The sequence below is a fragment of the Pezoporus flaviventris genome, unplaced genomic scaffold (genome assembly GCF_033815535.1).
Source record: "Pezoporus flaviventris isolate CSIRO_AGI_PZ_B2104156 unplaced genomic scaffold, CSIRO_AGI_Pfla_v1 ptg000213l, whole genome shotgun sequence".
Classification (NCBI taxonomy): Eukaryota; Metazoa; Chordata; class Aves; order Psittaciformes; family Psittacidae; genus Pezoporus; species Pezoporus flaviventris.
In genome coordinates this window covers 14965124-14976528 of record NW_026892761.1, presented here as the reverse complement: position 1 = coordinate 14976528, position 11405 = coordinate 14965124, and the positions used below count along the sequence as shown (strand labels likewise).

Here is an 11405-nt window from a genome sequence, read left to right as displayed (position 1 = left end):
CATGCGAGTCTCCCCAATTTCTGTACTTTATTGACAGCAGAAAGGGCATTCAATGATTTTGTGAGACTCCCAGGGAAACCTAGCCATTGCTTCTCCTATCCTGTAGTGGCAAAAGTGGAAAGAACATTATAAAATCTTTCACTTATGAGCATATCTGATAATTCTTCTTTAAACCCATTTATTGGGGCAGGTTCTAATTTATTCACAAGCAACAGGAATTTATTCACAAGTAACAGGATTAACAGGAATTGGAATAAAGTGGATTTCTGCAAATAAAAGTCAAAATGGCTCTACTTCTCTAGAACTAGCAAAATGCTGTGGGCTTAACACCTCTTGAAGATGAACTGAGGAAATAATTTCAAGGCCTCAGTTGTCACTTGCAATATCAATCAGATTTTACCTTCCCTATGGCCTGAGTTAAGTACAGTCAGCGAATAAAATCAGAAAGAGAGAAACTACAGGAGAAACTACAGAGATTTCCCAATGAAACACCTTTCTCTGCTTCTCTCATTCTAGCCCTAGGATCCAAACATTGTAACCCTGCTGCCATATCCTTGCGGTTTGTTGAGTGGAAAATGCACATGTGTTCAAACAGCTGTATTGTTAGAGGCTCAATCCTAAATGTAATGCAACATCTGTAGGACAAGGGAGAGGTGTCAACTGAAGTGTATAAACCTCGAGCTAATGATATGGCACTGTGTTGACAAAGCCTTCTGTTGGAGCTGAGATTTGCCTCAGCACAGAGTGGCAGGCAGTTTGACATTTTCCAGACGTTCCAAGGAACACCTTCTGTGGGATTTCTTGTGCTTCCCTGCCTGTGCTTCACACACTGAGATGCCCGGGACTTGAGAACCGGCTTTTCAGCTGCTCCACAACAGCAGATTGCAAGATCTCCCCTTTTGGGAGCTGTTTGTTAGCACCATGTCTTCTGAACAGCTTGAAAGTGGAATTTTGTTACTCTTCAGTCCTATTCTTTGAAGGATTCATCCAAGGGCAAGCTGCGGGGCAGCGCATGCCTGAGAAGCTCTCACTGCAGTCATGGTGCCACATCCCGCGCTGAAAGGCTCTGGTAGTCAGGGCACTGGAATTGTGTCCAGAATTTTATGAATGAGACACAACTGTCATCTGAAACCAAAAAGCCTCTTGTGTATCCAATAGGCAAATTCAAAAGAAGATGCTTTCCCAGTTGAAATATACATGCACACACTCACATCTCTTTTTTTCTTGTTTATTCTTGTTTGCAAGAACTGGGAAGGTACAATTCGGAGCTAAAAAGGCACTTGTTATACACCAGCTATGGAAGAAAACAAAGAATAAGCTAACGCAGGGACAGTATTTCATCCTTGAAACCTGTGATTGATATGATCCCAGCATCAAATACGAGCTCTGAGCTTCCCCATATTCTGGGAATGTTCTGATCCACAGTTTGGCTATAATCTATGTAAGTGAGAGCCATGTACTAAGCTCAGATCCAGACTGGAGTCTTCCCAAAATCTGAGAAAGTTCAGATCCAGGGTTTTGGCTTTAGCTCATGGCTAATTCAAACCAAACTGTCATCTAGATTCTAAGTGGAAATGAGTCAGAAGGCCTTATCTTAGCAGCTGAAGGGATGCCCATGCTGCATAATCACCACGTACAGTTTGGCAGCCAGCAAGGGCCCTGTCTCAGGGGAGAAGAGCACGGCTGCTCCTGTGGCTTGCAAAGTTCTCGCAGCCCCCAGGACCCGTCCGTGTGCTCAGCACCCACACCACAAGGGGCGCACTGTGGAGCAGATAATGGTTTGTCCCTCTGCAACACCTGAACTTCATCCAGATTATGTACAACAAGACCTAACGTGTTTAAATGGGGACTCTGGAACACGACAACCTCCATTCATGGCAGGGACACCTTCATCCTAGAGCCATACACAGTGATCAGTTACTGTGTATTCCCATCTTTTTACTGGCTCTACCTTCTTGCTGCTGAGAGTCTCCTATCTGAAGCTGTCATCCCTTGGGAAACATCTATATTCCAGTGCACTGGAAGGACTTGATTAAATGAACAAGATTTGCCTGCATGGCAGTAGGAAGTTTCATTGTGCTGGTTTCAGTGTCAGATTTGAAGAGTGCCTGCCCTGTCCTGTGGCATTTATCCACTGCATCCTTCCTGGCTGGGGACTCCTTTAGACCTGCAGTGGGACTGTGTCTTGTAATATGAAGGAGGTTTCATACCAAACCTGAAACAAACATGTTAAGGATTGCTTCCATACATCCTCATTTGGGTTTTGGAAGCAACACCTCACTATGCATGCAAAGAATTTCTCATCCTAATCTTCATATGCTTGGAAACAGCAATAGCCAATTCTGCCATTCTCATGCAGCACCCAGTAACAGTTTCTTTCTGCTTTCATTATTAGCTATATCTATAACCAGCTCTGTAGCAATACAATCAGACCCTTGCTGTGCTAAGTGTTTTGCAAACATGCAGGAAGGCAGTTTTACAAGCTGTTCATCCCAGTGTCCAGAGCCTTTGGTGACCATGTTAGTTGGGCTGCTTCCTCCCAGTAGCAAAGAGGGCTCAGGAAGGGAGAGGACAACTTCCCCTCTAACATACCCAGCCCCCAATATCTCTATACAAAGAAAGAAGGAGGGAAAAACAAGTGTTTTGGGAATAAACCATACACTTGATAGAGAAGTTCAAAGTGGACAGTGCTTCTCTATGTGCGTCGTGTTGTGTCTCCCTCAGTATTTCAAATGTTTTAGAGCAAGAAAAATGTATTTCATCCAACACTCTGTTGCTCCCTTCGTGCACTCCTAACATGTATAGGACTAAGATACCAATCATGTAGTTTTAGGGTAGCCAGAGTACTCTGGGCTGGCAAACAGACACTGTGAGGTCAGTGCTCCTGTGTATAGCACCTTATCCTGGAGGGCAGGGGCAGATTTCTTCAGTGCATCTGGTAAAAAGCAGCATAGCTCAAACGCACACAAACTTGACCAGCGCTGCAGCCGTGCACTGCTCCCTCTAGTCCTTCTGGGGCAGAGAAAATCCACCCTGGAGGGTGTGGGATGTGGGCAAATGCTTAGAACTGCCCTGCATGGGTCCCATGGAGAGAGGGTCCCGTATCTGTGGTTTCTTCAGTGCTCTGCCTTCTAGGAAAGAGTTAATGAAAAGTAGCTAGGCATAGAGTAGTGTTTGCTATGGAATCACATGTTGTGAGAATAATGCAAGCAAACTTTTGCAACGATGCTGAGGTCACTCAACCACAAGCTTCCAGCTCTATTATACATGAGAGAGAGATAGTGGGACAGAATTGTGGGCAAACTCTGGGTCATTCATGGGAATTCTGTCAAACCTCTCTAGGCCTTGGAGACACCTGGAAGAACATGAGCATGATAGCTATTTTCTAAAATAAGGGTCACTTTTGTTCTTTCCCTCCACCCACCCCATAGCAAGTCAGCAGCATGTTGTGGTTTTGTTCCACATGATTCTTTGAAGAGAGACAAAGAAATGCAACATCCTATCGGAGTGAATCACGTAACTTGGAAATGACCTGATTCTCACGTTTTTTCCATTCTCTGTCACTGATGTGAGTCCTAAAACAAAAAAGAAATAATAGGTTCTGCTGTTTAGTCTGTGAGTTGTTGGAGTCTCTGCTCCATTTGCCAGCTCAAGACACAGGAAAACACTTTGTTTTTCTGAAGAGTCCTCTTCTCAGACATGGCTGAATGCCTGTGCAGGGCAGATGCTCAAAGACTTGTCAGGGGTCAGAGAAGCAAAAGGCGACATTTATGTTGGTGTGACTCCAAGATGTGCTCAAGCAGATCCTGGTTGCCCTTTAAACAAGTGGAGGAACTGTGATAACAGGGTACAGAGAGTTTAGCACAGGTTGTGCTCCTGTCTGGATGTTGATAGCAACTGCCTTGCTGCCTCATCCTCTATGACCCACATGAGCCTTTTGTTTCCCGAAGGGCTCTCACCACTACAGTCTGGTTCAAAGGGATCCCCTTCTTTGCAGATCTTTATTGCTGCTTTGGAAAGTCAGCAACAAGCATCACACCGGGCATTCCTCTGGGGCTGAGGCTGTCCTTTTTTCCCTTTTCACAAAGCATCAAGTGTGGCTTCAGGAAAGAGATACTCCACAGGATAAATAATAGATACAAACAAGAAAATGGCATATTTATGTATCTAATTGCATAGAGAAATCTAATTGATTGCTCATTGCACAGAGAAATCTTCCTGACTGTGACACTGAAAGTCAAACGCTGTAGCTTCTTGTGCCTGATGAACATATGACAAAATACTAGTCTTGATAATCAGCTGAAAACTTCCTACTGACTTAAAGCAGAAGGACTCAGGCTCCCTGTAAGTAAAGTTGCATAAGAACCTCATTAGAGGAGTTAGCCTGACAGAGTAAGGGGACACAAAATCTGGAGAACATGCAGAGTGTATGCCAATCGCTGCCTTTGCTTGTCTTCATTTCAGTGGCTCACTCAGCCATTCAGACTGACATACGTGTATTTTAATATATATATATATATATATGAAAATGCAAATTTCAAAGCCAGTGGGAGCCCCGCTGCTGGCATCTGCCCAGGTCCAGCGTGCCAGCTGCTGCCAAGTTGCTCTTTTCATGGTTTATTGGAGTCAGTTACGCATGAGTGGGCCAGGAAAACAGGAGGAGGGAGCTATGCGGGAAGAGGGAGAGCGACATTCCCCCCTCCCGGCTTCCCTTCAGTTTGATATTTGTCATTATTACATAACTTTGTTTTGGGCTTTTGTTGGCACTGCCCTGGGTAGCAGCCCTGCCTTGCTTCTGTGGAAAAGCAGAGGGTTGCTCCTGGTCTGGGGCCTTTTCTTATTACTATTTTGTTTAAAAATACTTTCTTCTAGGACATGTACCACATGTTTGAAGGAGGAATAGTTCCAGATGTGCTTGAGCTAAAAACCTGAGCCTGAATTAGATGGAAACTTGGAGAATTTGAGATGTGGCTTTGCAACCCATCTCCAAAAAGTTTTTTTCCTCCCGAAATAGAAATGCTGTCTTTCAGATTCAAAGGTCTGATTGACCCTTTAATTTTAGAGATCACCCAATTCGGGTAACAAAATCACCTGTTGCTTGCTGCAGCTAAGCTGTGCCCAGGCTAGCTGAATAGACAAGAGCTGGATGGAGACACAAGGAGGTAAAAGGGTTTGTCCTATGTTAAGGGGAAATAAGCGCAATCAAAAAGACAGCAATATCTTTGGTATTATGACCTACAGCCTAGTGGTCCAGGCATACTGTTTCTAACCCAAATAGTCACTGTACATCAGTGGCAGCCAGAAAGTCCCAGAAGATCCCATCTCTCCCAGGGCACCACTGTAAATAACTCTTGGTTTGTACTGGAACACTGACACTGCATGGGTAAAACTGAGGTCAGACTTTTCAGTATTATCCTAAATTGAACACTTACTGGCTGGAATTTGCTATGCCACAGTATGACTTCTCCATTCTGTAATATTTGGATACTCCATGTTTTAAAGCTAGTTCTTGTGTCAATAGATTCTCAGATCCGTGCTGCATGTGTGACTCACATATTCATGTCTAAAAGAAAGAAAACTAAATAAAGATTCATGCATTTAAGAAAATAAAGCTTGCAATAAGGTAATGAATGTAGGGGGCATAGCACCCCTTGCAGATGACTAAGCATTTATGATTAATGTGCGGTAGTTTACGCATCCTAACAAATATCTTCTGTCTCCCACAAAGAGGGATAAAACTCATGTTGGTCTGCACCATAATCAGCTGTAGATGGGTTCCCACAGTGTCTATTGAAAGACCCACTTAAGTGCAAGGGGCAGGAGACACAGTGGTGGTGTCTCCTCTGAGGTGAGAACACAAATTTTGCGTAAAATAAGATTTCCGGCATGGTCATGAACATGTGGATTGCAGAGTGGGATGGGATGGGATGGGATGGGATGGGATGGGATGGGATGGGATGGGATGGGATAAGCAGTGGCAAGCAGTTGCACTGGGAGCAGGTGGGTTGTGTTAAGTTTAAGTGTGGCTGGTCACAGTGATGAGCCCAGTGTTTAGAGGTGAAAGCACTGATGATTCAAAGCAGCACACAAGATACAATGAAATTCATGCCATCCTTCAGGCAAGCCTGAGGGAGCAGAGGACTGAAAGGGAAAAATGCTGCATCCAGCTCTATAGCTGACAGTCATGGAGCTTCACTGATTTAGATTCTGAGGTTTGGTTCAGTCTCTTCTCTTGGAGAAGAAGAGGAGCAATAGGCAGATGAATATAACTCATTAAAAGGAACAACACAACTTGTTCAACTTCCCCTTGAGAGCTGCATTAAATGTGGACAAATAACCCAGAGAACCTTGCAGACAGACATCACCGGGAGGGGTTGGGTTGTCCTTCCTGCTCTGATGGACTGTGGTGCGTGTGGCTCTGGGGACTTATATTTTTGTTTCAGGTATTTGTGTTTACTTCTTTTTTCCAAGCACTTTGAGTCACTCAGGGAGCATTTGTGGGGCTGAAATAACATCAGATTGGATCTTCTCACGGTTCTTCAGTTCCCTGGGAGTCAAAACATGGTAGAAGACCAGATCTCACATTATTTTTGGCCACACAGATTGTACCCAGAGGAAGGAAGGGTAAAAGTCCATTGAAAAACATAATCATAAAAATAAATAATGAGTATTCAGGTTTGGGGGGAGTTCCTGTGGAGTCTGATAGACAGGTTAAGGATCAAAGGCTCGTGGCAATTACTTTCCTGGTTCCATACATCTTACCTTCTGTTTCCCAAGCTTTGTGACAGAGATCACCCTCTATTTCAGTACTAAATATCACCAGCTCGAAGCTAGACCCCATTTGTAGGCAAACCCCTGTGTGAAGCTGTGTGTCACTGGCTCCACGTGGCTCAGGAATATTCTGTGCTGTCACAGAATCAGAGAATCAGCTAGGTTGGAAAAGACCTTGAAGATTGTCAGGAAAGTGTAGGCTCACACCCAGTCTCAGGATTAGATCTTTCCATCCTTGCCATGTTAATGCACAAGCCACATAAAAAGGAGTGCTTAGCCCAGCATCACGGTCTGTGGCTGGACCAGCCATAGTACATGCTGGCCTCAGCCTGATCCCTCATACAGGGCAGGAGTGAACCTGGCTGCACCCAGTGTCTGTCTCCAAAGGTCTATGACCTTTCATGGAAGAGCTTTATACCCTGACCATGTGCAATATCTTTCTGCGTCTGAGTGTCCTCAGTGCAGTTGGGGTTCATTAAACCTCAGGTTCCATTAAACCTCAGGTATCTGCTGCTGAGCTAATTGCGGTGTATAATCAAAGGAGAAGAACAAGCATTTCTAGGGTTCCTATCTGCTTCTAAGAAGGACCCTCTAAAGCAGGTCAGAAGAGTCATGCTTTAGCAGCACTCCTCTCTGCCCACTAATAGCTATAAACAAGGCCACACTAGCCAGCTAGCTCAAGTGTTGTGTCTGCACAGAGGCTTACATTGGTTACTCAAATGTATTTAGACACAGGAGATATCAAAGGCTGGGGGAAATCTTTCCTATGCTGTGTGACTGAGCAGTGTGTGTGGAACACACACAGACAGCTGGACACAACATGCCTAAATCTGTTGTTAACTGGTGGTGTAGACCTACCCCAAGCAGTTCAGTTCCTCTTCTGCATTTTCCTGCAGAGACGGAGCATCCTGACCACCCCACAGGTGTGCAGCTTTCTCCTGTCACCTTTGGGTGCCCCAGTACCAGTGCTGCAAGTATGGAAGACGTACAGCCTCTTTCATACAGATCCCTGCACAGGAGCTTGCTAAGTGCAGCACTGACCTCTAAACACAGAGCTACTGTTTGGGAACAGCTATGTGGCCTTAGAGACAGCCCCTACAGCATCCAGCTTTCACACGATGTTCAGCACGTATGCAAACACTTCTCATTTGCTGAATTTCCATTTGGAACTGGAATAATCTCAAAATGCTCTCTTTGGCTTCTCTGTCACTTGGGTAGGCCTTGCTTCACACAGGGAAACTGCCTTCAGAGTCTTGTTTTCATTATTGTTGTTTACACCCCAAAAGCACATCAAAAGGAAGTAATGGATTTCCACTAAAAACACATGTAGGTGGAAGATGTGATTGAATGCTTTTCCATACAGGACAGAGCAGCTTCAGTGTGGATTTCTAGGAAGATCTACTGTCTGCTCATCTTAGCTTAAAAGAGATGCTGCAAGGGTTTTCAACACCTTTGAAAAGAGCTTCAACTTGCTTTGTTTCCAGTCCTTTCAGTGCTTTGCTACTGAATAAAGCAGGAGGTAAGGCTTGGAGATGCTTTTGCATTTCAGGTGCAGCCTCAGCTGTGTGGACCCTAAAAAAAAATGTACAAGGGAGGGATTTTAAGTAAGAGGCAGTGAAATAGGTTCCCAGCCTGGTTTGCATTGGAAGGGACCTTAAAGCTCCTCCAGTTCCAACCCCTGCCACGGGCAGGGACCCCTTCCACTAGAGCAGCTTGCTCCAAGCTCCTGTGTCCAACCTGGTCTTGAAAACTGCCAGGGATGGGGCAGCCACAGCTTCTCTGGGCACACTGTGCAAGCCCCTCACTAATAAATAAACTAAATACAAATAAATAAATATTAATAAATAAATTGGAGAGGGGCTTTGGACAAGGGCCTGTAGGGACAGGACAAAGGGAATGGCTTTAACCTGCCAGAGAGGAGATAGATTGAGATGGGATCTTGGGCGGAAGTTCTTCCCTGGTGGTGAGGTAAGGGGGGACTGGAGCACATCTGAGGAGTCAAAGGCAATTAATTCATGGCAGAAATTATTTGCATTTCAAATTGTTCCTTATCAGAGAAATGCCACTTAATTCTGTAACAACCAGCCCAGACCCAACCTTCTTAAATCTTGGGAAATAACTTCATAATATCTTAATATTCATATTCATAATATCATAAACATCACAAATATTCATAATATCATAAATCAGAAGTTAAGAAACTTCTACTGAAGTGCAATAACCCACTCTGTACAAATGCTCTCACCTCCACAGGGAGCTGACACGGGAACAAAAACCAGAGAAGCAATGCAATGGAGGCAGTTCTGTGCAGTGAAACTGTTGGTGATGAGAACCCAACCTCTGTATCATATTGGTTTTAGGAGGCTATTTTGCAGTAGATCTAGTCTGATACACTGGACTGAAAGCTTACTAGCAGTTGAAGCCCTTTCAATGCACATCTTTTGGTTTTACTTTTCCCCAACATAATCTAGTTTGTGAATTTCAAACGTAAGCATCATAAATGAAGACACTTGAGAGATTTCCCTCAACAGGGAATTATGAAAATGCTAACACAGATGCATCTATGGTATTAATAGGAGGTTAAGAATACAGCTCAAATATCCACAGATTAGAAAAGGAAGGGGTCCTGTCAAGAGATGCACTGAAGTCTGAGCTGGCTGCAGAAAAGAGCCTCCTTTAAATGCCAAGTGTGCTATTTCTGAGAACACAGCCTCATTTAACAAGATCAGGTTGTGAATATAAGTATGAATAATCACCAGAGTCATACCAATAGCACCCTGATTATATTCCTCACATGCAGAAATGATTGTTTCAGGCCTCATTCACCTTGTGCATACACTTATAATGAGTAACTGTTAATTTAATAGTTTCTCTACCAAAAACAGAAGACAGCTTGGTCTCTTCCTTGTTTATTAAAACAAGTATTTCCATGAGCAAGAGAACTAATGAATTTGGGATGCTCATGATGTGTACCATGTGGCTTCCTGACTTGAACTCTAGAAGAGATGCAGCATTAATGTTTTCCTTGTTAATTTTTTATGTGAGAAGAAGAGAGTTTTAAAATTCTTTCAACAGAGGGAAAGGTTTTTCAGACACCTGTCAGAGAGAGAAACTTACAGATTTCCCTGAGGAGAAAAAACCTGGGTGAAGTCTGTTGTCTAGGGCTACAGCTGAGGAAGACTGAGCCTCTTGCACAGCATTAGCTGGGACCCTTCCTCTATCCTCTCCCCATTTTTACAAAACCTAAAACCTTTGAGACATCTAATGTTTTATCAAATTTGGTTGCAATTGGCCAGTAAGCTCAAAAGTTATTAGAGATATCTGACAGATGGATATTGGTACAGAGCAGAGATCCTGCAAACCTTGTATTGTTAGGGATGCACACAGAAAATACACCTAAAGTTTTTAGGTAGGAGACTCGGGGGGGAGTGAGGCTCCCTGTTTCTGGGGAAATAATTCACTTCACTCACTTCAGACTGCTCCAGAGATTCCAGTTTGAACAAAATAACTGTCCTTTTGCACTGAAGCTACACAGATGCTCCTCCATCTGCCCATTGTCGTGGCACCAAAAATGGAAATTCTTTTCTACACCCTCGTGCGTGTTTACTCGCCCTGTGCAGAGCGGAGCTTCAGCAGTGCCTTTTCAGATATGTGGATCAAAGCAGGAGGTCACTGCGGTCAGCGAGCAGCCTTGGTTACCACCACACCCAGCCAAAACATTCTTCCTTCTCTGCTGACAGTCAAGGCTGACTCCCCTCATGTGACTCCCCCGCCATCCCCTCCCCACCACAGGTTTCTGGTCTTGCACAACTGAGGCTACATATTGCGTGGGCAAATCTGTCACACTGCAGAGTCACAGTCAACATTTCCCCTTTTCCCCTCCCTCTCCCCCCAGCACACAAGTGCACCCCCCCCCCAAGTCTTTCCTGTGCCCTCCTTGCTCTGAGAGCTGCGCACAAACATGTTAAAGGACGTTTTGCAAGATCAGAAGGCTAAAGGTTGCCCCCCTAGGTTTGTGAGAGGCCAAGAAACATGAATTCATTTTTCCAGGAGCATTTGAAAGCTAAGATGAGATTATGTGGAACTTAGAGAGAAGGAAAATTGGTGGGAAGCAAATAGCTCCTTGGAAAATCCTCAAAACGCAATGGATATCAGCAGAATGTTTCTACCACTCTCGGGAAGTATTGCCAGCCCACATCTTTCTGCTAACTCCTAATGGGTCCATTAACTACTCCTAAATAATGATGGAAACCATATGGGTGCACAGGTGGTCTCTCAATAAATACCAAATGAATTCAGTATGATCACCATTAACACAATTAATACCCAGCCAATCTACAATGATGGAACTATTAAAATTAAGCGCTACTATATTTCCTTAGTCCCATGGCAATTTTACAAAGGAAACAAACAAAAGCCTAGAATTAACTTTTTTTTTATTACGGTTATTTGATTTTATTCACTTACAGGCAGGTTTTAGGCTCCTGTGCAATCTGCAGTGTCTTTTCTCAGCTCTATGCATCTTGAGGTAAGTTGTGACTCCGAGAAGAAAGAATTTGGGGGGAAATAATCAAAAACTTCAAACTAAGATAAATGTTTGTTTATTTGGGGGGGGAAATTACATGTATTCGGGT

The 11405-nt window shown here is 44.0% G+C and overlaps 1 long non-coding RNA gene across 1 annotated transcript; it reads right to left on the bottom strand.

The window, feature by feature from the left end:
* Positions 1-4726: 4726 nt before the first annotated feature.
* LOC133262449 (uncharacterized) lies at positions 4727-11164 on the bottom strand. The gene is made up of 3 exons (XR_009741316.1): positions 10733-11164; positions 6763-8343; positions 4727-5563 (listed from the first exon to the last, which is right to left on the bottom strand). It is a non-coding gene; the product is annotated as an uncharacterized LOC133262449 (long non-coding RNA).
* Positions 11165-11405: the final 241 nt, after the last annotated feature.